Raw genomic sequence first — 14,126 nt, forward strand, 5'->3', positions numbered from 1 at the left:
CAATGTTTCGCCGAAAGAAAATTCACACTTAATATATCCAAAAGCAATTCACAATTTCTTCTTTTTCCTCTAAATCTGTTCTTCCTTCATATCCTCCCATTTCAGGAATTCACTCAGTGGCTCAAATCAGAAATCTGGGGGTCATGAGGACAGCTCTCTCTCTGTAAGCCACCAAATCAAACCAGTTATAAAGTCCTGGTGATTTGAAATTGGTCTTTAAATTTTTTTCATCCTGATAGAAACAGCCAATATTTTCTCACCAACATTTGAAAGCATAAAATCCTTCTAATGTCCTTGAATCTATTAGTTATAGCCATCTTTTTTTTTCTTTTTTTCTCCACCCAGTATTCTGAATTTTTTCCTTAAGTGGCTAATCCCATCTTGTCTTTCTCCTGGTTAAAATGCTTTCCCGTTAGATTGAGGAGCACACCTATTCATTTGATCTGCAAAGTCTTTCCCTGTTTGGCTCCATCTCCTTCTTCCAATTGATGTTGGGTCTTGATTCCCTCCCACTCCATTGCTTCATCCAAAATTGTCCTTATTCGGTGTCTCAAACACGTCCATCTCCTTTAAGCCTCAGGAATTAATTGTGGGACATTTTGTTCCCTCTGCCTGAATGTTTAGCTCAACCTATTCCAACTCTCATCTGGACAATTGATCCTAGTTTTCCATTCTTAGGTCAATTCTCACTTTTCCAAGGAAAAATTTGGCACATATTACTTTCTGTTTGATTAATTGATTAAAAAATCTTCTGAGAATCAGCATCATATTCTTGCATTTAGTCATGATTTAAAAAAACTTATGTGATTCAGAGCTGCTTATAGGTGCAGCCATCTGGCGTGGGCTTATGCTATTGTGTCCCTGTTGAAAGAAACTATCCTTGAACAGTAAAATTAAAAATACTAAAGATTTCTATTTGTATCCCCATTTCTCAGTTGTTTCTCCTTTCTCAGTTCTTCTGTGCAATGCCATTCTATTTTTCTCACTAATTCAGAGTAAGCATAAAACTAGTTCTTATCAAATATTAAGTGAAAGATTTCACTGGTATTGGAAATGCATTAAGATTATAACACATTAAACTACAATCATTTTATAAAATTTGATTTATTTTCTTCTCAAGATAGTTACTGTGAGATGAGGTTTGGAGTGGATGAAATAACACTACATTTACTAGTCTCATTTTCTCACCTGAAAGGACTTCTCTTGAGAGAGCAGTGGAGAGTTCAGTAGCATTCGATACAGATTACTTGATAGCAGTTATTTATTTATTTTTCTTTACTTTGAAACCCTCTTAAATATATCTTACCATCAATAGCAGACAAAATTTATTTATTGCTTAGTCCTTTTCACATATGACTTTATTTGAACTTAACAAGACCTTAGGGATAGGTACTTTTATTACCATCTAATGAAGAAACTGATGGTTAAATAAAATATCTCCATTGCTTAAAGTCACACAGATAATAAATAGGATCAGATTATGAAACTAAACTGTGTTACAGCAAGTCTCTTACTCTTAAGCATTAAATTATATGGTATTCAGTTTTACTATAAAGCATCATTTGGTTATGCTTTATAGTAAAAATGATGTAAGCTAGATATTCTGTAAAAGGTAAATTATGCCGGGGTTTCTCCATGATTTAGCCTAATCTCAATTATAAAATTCAGGAGAAGTGCAAACCCCAGAAATCTAAAGCTAACAATATTTAGAAATTTGTTTTTTTAACATGGAATTTTACAAAAATGACTCTAAGACTTACTGAAATTCAATTAACCTATTCTCAATTTTGAAAATGGTACAAAAAAATTGTAGGAGAACATTCTGAAGTTTATATAGTTGTTTATGATATTAATATTCAGGGTCCTCTCATTAAAAGCTCCTCCAGTTCCTTTGCCAGTGACTCATGTATTCATTCTATTCTGCCTACTCAAAACATCTTTTGATTGTTGTTGGTTTGTTTCTTCATCTGTATTATTCATTCCAGATCGTTATTAATTGTCTATCTCTCTAAACTCAGAACTCTGTATATTCAGGGTTCCTCTGGGAAAATGGGGGTGTTTAATACTCTCCAGTGGAAAAAGTCTTCATCTTTATACTTAAAATTTAAAATAAATTCCACTATTTATATCATGCCATTTATCATTATTCATGTGGTAGATTATTGTAGAAAGAGTCTCCAATATTTTTGTCTCTTTCTGTATTTTTCCTTGGATAGATCCTTCTTCATTCATTCTAATCTTGGCCATGGACACTTCTCTGCATATTAAAGAAATTAGCAAATGTGACAAAAACAGAGACTTGAAAAATGCTTGTGAGTTAGAATTTAACTTGTTTCCTTATAACTTTGAGTTGCCATCTGAGGAAGCCCAAGCTAGGCTCCAGATGGCATGTGGCCCAAGTTCTCACATGTCCCAGACAACAATCAGTCAATCTAAGGAAGTAGAGATGGCCAGTTGGTTGGGTGCTGAAGGCAGGTACATAAGTGCATCCATGAGAGACCAGCAGAAGCTTTGCTCTTCTAAGCCTAGTCCACTGACTATCCATAAGATTTTGAATTAAATAAATGGTGTGTTAAGCCATTCAGTGTTGATGTTTTGTTAGACAGCAAAAGCTAACTGATGCATAAACTAGACGCTAAATGAGCTGCATAGGTTACTGTTTAATCACTATTGATCCTAAAGCTTGTAACTTATATTACTACATTTCCAAGTTAATAACATTCATTTTTATAGGAATCATAGACAGAGGAGAAATAGTCCTCAGAAAGGAAGAAAATAAAACACACACACACACACACACACACACACACACACACACACTAAAATTGAGTGCTTAGTGCTAAGCATTTTATTATGTGCTTATATCCATATTATAAAATGAGAATGTGTGTAAGACAGCACGAGTACCTGTAGAAGCCCTCCAAAATGCATTTTTCCTCTTCTTTCTTCAATTAGGGGACTTACTGCCTGGTGCTTACACTAATTGGCCCATATAATAGAAATATACGCGCATAAGCAGAGAAGGAAAAGTTAGAAAGAGGTGAAGTTAGTCAGAGGCCTACCATTACAATTTTCATGAAAATTGTGGAGTTATTATTTCTTATTCCTTGTGCTAAAATATCCCTGTATTGGTAAGCATTGTACCAAAGGATATATGATATTTAAATATTTCTTTACATTTTAAACATAGACCATGTGGTAATTGAATACAACATAATGATACTTTCTAAGTAATAATTCTCATTTGAAGAGTTACATGACTTGTATTAAATTAAAGCCTTATTATCTGATAAATTGTGTACAGCATAATTGATAGAAATACTTCTCTAACACACTAGGAAATAAAGTTTTACAATGGGCTAAAATTTTACAAATTTGCTTATACTCAAAATGTTTCCTTAAAGTCATTCATACCATAGGAAGTTTCCGTTTCATTCATCCCCCTGTTGTGGGAGGTTTTTCAACTACTTGTCAAACAGTACTCTAAGCAGAAGGAATAGCAGCTAAAATAGAAAAAGTTATTAGTGGTGTTCCTAAGTAAACAGAATAATGAATCTTTGCAGATCATATAAACTTAGGAAACTGAAAATATGTATTTTTTTCATATTTTCTTAGTATGTGCTATTTTTTTTTCCTCTTCAGCATGGGAAAAGAAAGTTTCCATTATAAAACAATAGATACTTATTTTATTAGATCCCCAATTAAACAACTTCAAAGGAGTAAAACCTGCAATATTAGGTTATGTAATGTGGTAAACTAGAATTTGAGGTTACATATATTGATTACACATGGAAAGGATGAGATCAGTTGGAAGATAATAAAAAAATTAGTCTTTGCACACTTTTAAATAGAGAATAAGAATAACTTTCTTACAAAATGATGAAATTAGATTTGTTAATGTACCAGAAAGTATGAGAGAGTTTTTAATCTATTAGTATAAATCACAAATTATACTTTTAAAATATGTTCAAAATATAATAATATTAAACATTACCTTTTAGCAAGCAGGTGAGATACTTTTAATTGCCTAGCTCTATACATGTAAACACAAAATATTGCTACATATTTGAAGTTAATTTTGAAAGCAGGCATACTGTTACATTTCTGGTATAGCCTTGGTTAGTTTCTTCCTTCCCAAGATATTTTTTTAAATCAAAATTCAAGTTTTGTTTTCCCCTAGGAAAGTATATTGTAGAAACAGAATAATCTCAGTTTCTTTATATAACCTATTCTCTAGAAAGTTGCAAATTTGTAAAGGACAAAATTTCAGTCAGGTGAACTCCCACTTGCCAATATTTCCATAATGGAACATATTTCTGCATGTGCATTGAGATTAAACAACAAGATGGAACTACATTCAAAATATCCTCTTATTCTGAAATAGCAAGAATCCTAAAGGTTGAAAAATAGGAAAAAAATGTCAGGATTATTACTTATTTAATGAGAATTAAATATATATATATATATATAAAATTCTAAATATGACATAGGAAAGGTTTCTATAAACCTATAAAGCTGTTCATTTCTAAATATATCAATATTTTAAAAAATATTGGGATTTAGGTAGGAACAATATGTACTTAAGTTGTAAAAGTATAAGGAGGCGAAATAATTTGTACATTAATGTATATAGAAACTAAAAAACATAGAAATCATGAAAGTGACATGATTTTAGGCTTGGGATAAATAAATTTTGTATCATTTTTGATTATTTAAGGGAGTAAAGATGACATATTACTGGTTAGTGGATAAGAGCAAGTAAGATGATTGAAGAGGATGACAGATATTCTCTTGACCATATTGGTAATACTCGACCTGTAGTTAAAGTTTAAAATGTAAATAAATATGTAATGGAGTCTTGACTTCTCAAGAAGATATGTTTTGATATAATTGATAATGAGATAGTTATTATATTACAATATAGGGTGATACTGTGATAGGATGATATTGCTACTCAATATGGGTTATTCTGGCATCTTCACATAGAATCAATTAAAAAATGAAGAAAAACAGAGCAACACATTCATGAGAAAACTGGTGATTGCAATAAGGTGGTAGCTATAGAAATAAAAGTAATGAGTAAATTGTAAGGATCTGTGGGTAAATAAAAACATGATTCAGTAGCTGGCTATAGCAGGGAGAATATGCCGAAAGGGCAGTTGGATAAAAACAGCACAATCTAAAGCACCCACTAAGTGGTGAGTATGGGAGCACTCCTGGGCATGGAGAAATTCAGAAGTATCATTACTGGCACAAGAAATGTATTTCCAAGCAGAGACGTTTTTAGTTAATAATAACAATAAATAGATATTCTGTGCTGAAGATGCAAATTTTGTAGTTATTCACTAACTAATATAAGTAGAGTTTCCTAAAACAGTGAAATAGAGAAATGCCAGACTGTGATAAAGGGAAGAAAGAAAGACGGATGGAGAGAGATGCAAACAGTCTCACAGTCATCAAGAAAGATGACTTGAGATGGATGGATAGTCAGAAATGGAAAATTTCAAAGATGAAAGAAAATAAAGCAGAGCCTTGTGGGGGAAAATTGCAAGCAAAGTTATAGAATAATTTAAATGTGTTTATTAGAATGGAAATCAAGTTCTAGAGAACTATGTCTAGAATACACAATGAAAAATTGGAGCTGACAGTAAAGAAAACCTACTTAAGAAGGCTAGATATAAGTGATAAAAGAAATAAAACAATATTTTGATGATCAAGTGAAGGCACCACCTTCCTACTCCTCCTTAGCATTTTCCAATATAAGAAAAAAATTACTGGCATATATATACATATACACACACACACACACACAAACACACACACACATAGATAGATAGATAGATATTTGTCTTATAGAGTGAAAAAAATAAGCCTCTGGGACAATTTGAGAGAAAGCACTGTAGAATACTACATGGACGGAAAAGAGTACAGAGAGAAGGAGAACAAAGAATTAAGGAGGTGTCAAATAAGGCAAGACATAATGACTGAGTGACTTCTCACTTGTTCTCAAATGTACACTCAAATAAAAGGAAAGGGTGAAAGCTGTTTGGGCTTAACAGAAAATGAAAAAATATATATACATATATATATATATATATATATATATATATCAAAAAAGGTGGAGAATAAGGCTAGCAATCACTTGAAGGGATAGTTGTGGCTCAACCTAGACCTGGCTACATAAGAATTGCCACTAGTAAATCTGAATCAGAAATAAGTTAGAGCTAATGCATTCTCAGACTTCTGTAGCATAATTTTAAGCAGATAGATAGATAGATAGCATGATTTAAATGTTGAATTTGTATAGAGTAGAGGTTCATGTGATGACAGAGGCAGAAGTCAACTATTTTAAAATAAGAGACATCAAAGTGGAAATAGACCCTGGCTGGGAGGATTGCCGGGAATAAGAATTTCATGGATACTATGGCAGTGGGAAAGGAAGAATTGTTAGAATGGAGAATTTGAAGAAAATGGAGTTTATAACAGAAACTGTATAGAAATCTTCAGGCCATGAAGAAAAATCATATTTGGGAAACGATCCAGGGGAGAAGAAAAAAAAGTTCCCCAGCAAAAATGTGTGCAGGGTGTGGAAATGGAAAAAAAAAGAAGCAAAAATCAAAGCACATATAAACATATATGCAAGAATGTATAAAAATTTTGTTACAATGCCTCTGCAGGCATTAACATACAAATGTAAATGAAGAGGATGTTCTCTGGCATCATCATCATCCAATATTACCAAGAGTTTACAGTATATGTTCTTCTGATTGTTCAATATCTATGAGGATTTTTTCCCAGTGATAATTTTCTTCATTTGAAAGTCTGGATAACAAATGCTATTAAATATACAAAATTTTAGCTCACTGACTGTGGTGTCTATTTAGCACATATAGCTGTAAACAAATGTAAACATTGCATGAAAATACAACTACATCAATGCTTATTCAATATCTATTCTCATTACTGCTCCTATACCTATTTTTTTCTAGTTGGAAAATATTAGTTATTTACTCAACTCAAAAACTATAAACATTTTCACAAAGTAATTTTTATTAAATTATGGTAAACAGTATGGAAGTTCCTCAAAAATTGAAAATAAAGCTATTATATGATCCAGCACTCTCACTTCTGGGTCTATATCTAAAGGAGATAAAATCAATATATTGAAGAGATCTGCATCCTGATGTTTATTGTGGCACTATTCATAATAACCAAGATATGGAATCTATCTAGGTATCCATCAATGGCTGAATGAATAAAGAAAATGTGGTCTATATACACAATGAAATACTAGTGGGTCTTAAACTAAAAATGAAATCCTATCATTTGTCACAACAGGGATAAACCTGGATGATATTTTGTTAAGGGAAATGAGCCCAGTATAGAAAGACAAATATCACATGATCTCACCTATGTGTAGAATCTTAAAAGATTGAATTTATAGAGAGTAGAATGGTGGTTACCAGAATGTGTGACGGGGCACAGGTTGTCAAGGAGATGTTGATTAAAGAACACAAATATTAGTTAAGAGGAAGAAGTTCAAGAGATCTATTGTACAACATAGTGACTACAATTAATACCAATGCATTGTCTTCTTGAAAATTACTAACAGAGTAGACATCAAGCATTTTCAACAAAATAAATGAATGAATGAGTGAGGTAATACACATGTTAATTAGCTCAATTTAGCCATTCCACAATGCATACCTTTTTCAAAACAACACATTGTACATGATAAATATATACAATTTTATTTGTCAATTACAAAATAATTTTTAAAAAGAAAAAACACTCAACTGTAATAAGTATATATATAAATATGTGTGTGTGTGTGTGTGTGTGTGTGTGTATATCAAAGTTGTAGCTCACTCTCTCATGTTTCACCTGGTATGCACTTTGGCCCTTTCTATTTCTTCTTCTTCTTTCTTCCTGGAACATACACTTGATGCTGGGAGATAGAGTAATGCCCTGTAATGATGGGGAAGCCAATTACAAACTAAAAATAAAATGGGACCTGGTATGTGAGCAGTATTATCAGCAATAACTGTTCAATCCCAAACTGTAAGTTACTCAAGAAAAATAAAACTTCCATTTGTTTAATATAAACAGCAAAGACAATCAAAATTGATATTTAATGTTTATATTCTGAATCAATTATATTTGGGAAAATAAATTAATCCAAATATTGATAAGTGATATTATTAAATATAATATTAACTTATCAATCAAACACATTGTAAGAATTCAAAGAAGCCACTAAAACTGAAGAACAACACCCTTGCTGGTATGCTCAAAATAGATGAAAAAAATTTTTTTCTTCTTGACATAGGGTCTTGCTCTATCTCCTAGCTTGGAGTTCAGTGGTGTGATCATAGCTCACCACAGCCTCAAACTCCTGGGCTCAAGCTAATCTCCTGGCTTAGCCTCTCAAGTAGCTGGGACTACAAGCTTTCCACCACACCCAGATAATTTTTGTATATTTTGCAAAGATTAGGGCATGGGGTGTCTCACAATATTGTCCAGACGGGTCTCGAACTCCTCAGCCTCCCAAAGTGGTAGTATTACAGGCATGAGCCACCATGCTCAGCCTTTAAGGATTTTTGAGTTTTGTTGTAGGGCCAAGAGGAAAGATAAGTAGGAAAATGGAAGAAAAAATAATAGGCAGCAGTCTTATGCACTGACTGTTAAAACTGTTAGGTCAAAGATACTTAATTCTCTTTTCAAATCCCTCAGCACAGAATGAGCTCTAAAAGTCATTAGCACAAATGAGGGACTCTTAGAGTTTTCTTGAAGGTTCTAAGACCTTCTCTGTCTCCCTAAGCCATAGATACTTGATTCTTCCTACAGCAAGAACCTTAGGAGACAAACTCACTCACTAAGGTTTTCCTAGTCCTTCTACCACAACATAAATTAAATGACCATTATCTTATCATGAAGGGTCTTATAAACACTAAATTATGTACAGGAAAGCATAATATACTTGGATAAAATTTTGTTGGGTTATTTCTGAAACTCCCTTTTGTTGCTTAGAGTTTAAGGTGAAATCCATGACTTTGACAATTATATAAATTTCAACATGTTCAGCTGATGCAGAACAAGGTTTAAAGCCATTTTCCAAAGGCTTTAGGTACTTTAAAGTGAATAGAGTCTTTACTTCACAGCATGACTTCCTTATTCAAGAATAAAATAGAACTTGCAGAGCAGCAATAAAAATGACACCAAATAAAAGTCTGTGCTTTGTTGAATGGGGTAAGAGCCCAGAGCAATATTTTAATTCAAGCATAAAAGCAAAAGTTTTACATTATTGGTCCGACATACTACTTCATGCTCAAAGAGACACATCTCTCCTGTGATGAATATATGCATAGCAAAGAGGCATCTCCCTCATGTCTTAGCCTCCAAGGAGGACTTTTTAGGATGGTGAGACTTTGAACATATATAGATTTACTATTGAAAGAGAGATAGCGAAGTATAGGTTTGGATAAGATAAATTTTACAAATATCAAGATGATATTCTTTTCAGTCACCAGGAAATACACTCTTGGGGGCTCATATATCAGTATGTCCTCATAAGTTTAATCTCACAGCTTCTGTCATATTACTTGAGTGCATGGGGGGCAGTTTGTTTACCTGTGAATGTCTATTTCTTGGGCATTGACAAGGAACTTAATACCAAATGGTATAATTCTGTCCTGAGTCATTAGAAAAGTTTCACCTACAGCCACGCTTGAACTATAATTCATTACCTAAAATGTTGAAATCTGAGGGAGAAGGAAACATTTGGGAATTAATGTATTGATATATGAAGCATTGACATTCAAATTTTAGAATTACTTCATAGTACAGATAGCTTCCTGAATGTTAGAAAAATATTGAAAAGTCTAAACTAGTATGTGCCAGTAAAAGATTTGGTGTTTTTAGTCTTATCATCCATCCCACAGTTTTTTCAACCCACCTGTGCCCTAGTTCCATAAAAGGAACTCTATTAATAATCAGCCCTAATATTGAGATAAAATTTAAAATTAATACTCAAGACTTTTTCCACAACTCTTTTTCCAGCAATTAGCAGTTGATATTCTGAGTTCTTATTTCTATGGATGCTAATAAAAAATCCCCATTAGAAAGTACCATTTTAAGCCTCTTGTTTCATTTTTAAGATATTGTTCCAAATTTAAACAGTCTCAGAACAGTGAATTTGTAATTAATATATCTAAATATATGCTGATAACTCCATCTATAATCATGAGTCAAAGATTTGTTTGAATCAGGGCAGGTTTGTGTTATTCTCTCTTTTTATGCTTTAGCTTATTGTCTATTAAAATTATGAAAGCTGGGCTATTTTGATAGTGTGGAGAGACCATAGGTGGCCATGGCTGAATTTCTGGCAAACTAGAGGATTTTTCTTGAAATCAGTGTCTTTCATAGCTCACATGCTTTATCTAAATTATTGTCTTAAAAAGCCCAGGGTAAAAAGTTTGTCCCTACACTTTCTAGTCATGCACAACATAAATTAGTTCTGAAGTTTAGGCCTTTTAATTCCATCAAAATGATGGCCATACCTATAATTCTAGCCCTATTCTCTGGATATTTTTTTGGTATCTTTTTAGAGGTCTAAAAACAATGAAACTCAACAATATTAAGTGTAAATTTTGGTGCCTTTTGACAAATATATAGTCATGTAATCACATCACCAAAATTATGAAATAGGACATTTCCATCACCAAAAATGTTCAGTCCTATCCCTTTGCAAGCCCATCTCTTAATCCCTTAGGCCCATGATTTCCATTTTTTCACTATCATTTTACTTTTCTAGAGTAAAAATGAAGTGATACAATATTTTGGTATTTTCTATCTGTCCTTTTTCACATAGCATCATGCTTCTGAGATATTTTTCTATTGTTGATGCTATCAGTAGTCTATTCCTTTTTATTGCAGAGTTGAGTTCTATTGAATGTACAAAAAATAATGTTTATTCATGCATAAATTCATGTTCAATTGAATTGTTTCCAATTCTTGTTTATTATAATAAAGATGCCATAATTGTGTGGATTTACATTTGTTTGTTTGTTTGTTTTTTGTGTGTGTGTAAACATAGGGGTGGAATTACTGGGTCATATGGTAGGGGTATGTTTAAGTTTATTAAAACAAAACAATATAAAATAATACAAAAACCTGCAAATATTTCTTCCAAGATTGGCTGATTTCCAACAAGTAATATACAAGAGTTCTAGTTATCCCACACTTTCTATAACATTTTTTATTTTCTGTTTTTCATTATAGTCATTTTAATGGGTGTGTGATAATATCTCATTGTAATTTAAATTTGTATCTTCCTGATTTAATAATTATAGAGCTAATAATAAGCTTACTTATTATCTGTACATCTTCTTTTGTGGAGTACATGTACAAATCTTTTGCAAATTTTTTATTGTGTTGTTTGTCTTCTTATTGAGTTATAAGTATTATTTTCATAGTCTGGATACAAGTCCTTTGTCATATATCTTCAACAAATATTTATTCTCAAACTTTGATTTTCTTTTTCATTTTCTTAAAACTCTCTTTTGAAGAATGAAAAATTTTAAATTTTGATCATGTTGAATTTATCCATATTTTCTTTTATAGTTTTGCTTTTTTATTCTATTAAAGAAGATTTGCCAGACTCAAATCACTAAGATATTCTCCTAAACTTTTTTCTAAAAACTTTACAATTTTATCTCCTATAGTTAGATTTATAATCAATTGCAAGTTAATATTTGTATATGGGTTAAGTAAATATTGAGATTCATGTTGTATGTGATTCTCAATTTGTGCTAAATGAATATTTTTTGGTTTTGTCCTGTTTTTTGCTTGTTTTGGGTTTTAGATAATTTCTAATCCATCTTAAACAAAATTTATGTAAATATGTAAATTAATTACTAAAAATTGAAATGAATGTAGATGTATTTTACAGATGTACAAAATATAAAGCCAATTATTTGTATTATTGGATTCAACATATACCAAACCACTCTGTTAAATTGAGAAAATGATTCTTAAAGGTTTAGTCTCAATTTCTGTACTTACCACATTGTGGACTGATAACAATCATTTCAAGACTCAACATTGATCTGCAGATCATAGTTTGAATAACAGTAATATATAGGATATTTCCTCTTTGTATTACTTAAATTTATCTCTTCCATTGAGATGTTATGAATTTTGCTCTTAGTTAATTGCTTGATGATGGGTAAAGACAGAGATGCCTTCCTTCATAATATTTTTTATCTGATACCAAATAAATAAAAGATAAGGGCAATTTATTTGAAAGGCAGATGTAATTAATAAAGAAAAAGATGACATTGAGCACCACATATTTCACAAGTTTACATCAAGTAACAGGAAAATTTTAGCATGCTTTAGCGTGATTTGTAATCCTCTCTCTAACCTCAACTCCCAGGAATCTGGAAACAAGTGCTCTGATGAGCATAAGATTGAGAAAAAGGCAAAGACAGTCCCTATAATAGTGAAGTTCTGTGTATACCAAAATCGAAACTCAGCAAAAGAATGTTGAGCAACCAGAGCATGCCATTTACTAGGCCAATTGCTGTGAGATAAGGAAAGAAGCTAAAGCGAGTAAGAAGCTCATATACTCCTGGCTAAGTGGAAAAGGTTTTCATGTGCGATATCTAAGATGATTTTAGAGGAAAGAGGGAACTCATGTTCTCTATCTAACACAGGATGAAGCCTTAGCTTTGTTTTCCTTTTCCTTAAAATTCAGATTGTAAAAATGTTGATTGAGAGCAGGATCTAGACCTCAAATTCATCTCTGAAGGGAAGAAATACTGGTCATACATAAGGTGGAGGAGTCTTAACGTAAACATGAGAACATTTCTAAAAATGGTTTAACAACTAGAGTAAAGCTAAATGAAAGGAAAGGAGAGAAAAATGAAAACAAGGAAAGGAGGGAGAGAGAGAGAAAAAGAAGATGAAGGGAGAGCCAAAGAACGAAAATCTGATGAAAATCAGGATACAATATAGTAATTCAAAAGAGGGATAAAACAATAAAGAATAATACATAAACCATAAAGCAAAGAGCCCTTTCTTAAGTACTTCAATCTCTATGGAACTAAATAACACATAAATTTATCAGAAAAAGTTCCCAAACATGAAATGATAAAATTACTTAACTACATTGAAAATTTCAAGAGTTAAAGTAACAGGATAAATTAAAGCTATAAATTATTAATTTAATATATACAGAGAAACAGAAAGAAACAGAACTGAGTCAGCTGAAAATCACATTTTGGGCATAAAGGACTGACTTGTAACAATTGTAATGAATGAATAGAAAAATACATAGCAAGCTTAGAAAAATTAGAAAGGCATTGGATATAGATTTTTTAACAAATCAATATATTAAGAGTTGGTGGCCATGATGTAACAAACAAACAGAAGATATCAACTATTCAGAGATATAAGTGAAGAAATTTGTATTGATGTGAATTGAATCTGCTGGCTTTAAAGTTGTAGCATATTGAATTAAAAGTGTTTCTGAATGATAAATTCAGTACATATCCTCATTAAATTATAGAATTTCAAAAATAAAGAATCCATCAGCCACTCTGGCAGAAAAAAATAACAGCACGTATGGGAAATGGATGTGTGTAAAGGCCTGTTTCAAACTTCTTCACAAAGTCTATGCCGAAAAAAAAAAAAATGGTATGATTTTGTAGCATGCCTTGAGGAAACTTTTGAGCCCCCAAAACTATAGACATTGGGGTAATCAATAGTTGTAGTTTCTAAAAATTTCTACAAATACTCTACAAATAATTTTTCCCACTTCAGTCCAAATAGTAGATATGCATTTACTGACTCCCTTGGGTTTGAGTGGGGCCATGTGACTGGTTGAGGGCAGAAGTACCTGTGGCACTCCCAGGTAAGTGCTCAGGTCAGACTTTCCATGATGATGGATGTGTTTGGATAACACTACGACTTCCAATATGGTAGCCAATAGCCACATGTGACTGTTGAACAAGAAGTGTGCTATTGTGACTCAGGAACTGAATTCTAAATTTTATTCAATTTTAACTAGTTTAAACTAAACAGTCATGTGTGGCTAATGGCTGCCTTTTTGGACAGTGCACCTC

This window comes from Lemur catta, chromosome 13, assembly GCF_020740605.2.
Source record: "Lemur catta isolate mLemCat1 chromosome 13, mLemCat1.pri, whole genome shotgun sequence".
Classification (NCBI taxonomy): Eukaryota; Metazoa; Chordata; class Mammalia; order Primates; family Lemuridae; genus Lemur; species Lemur catta.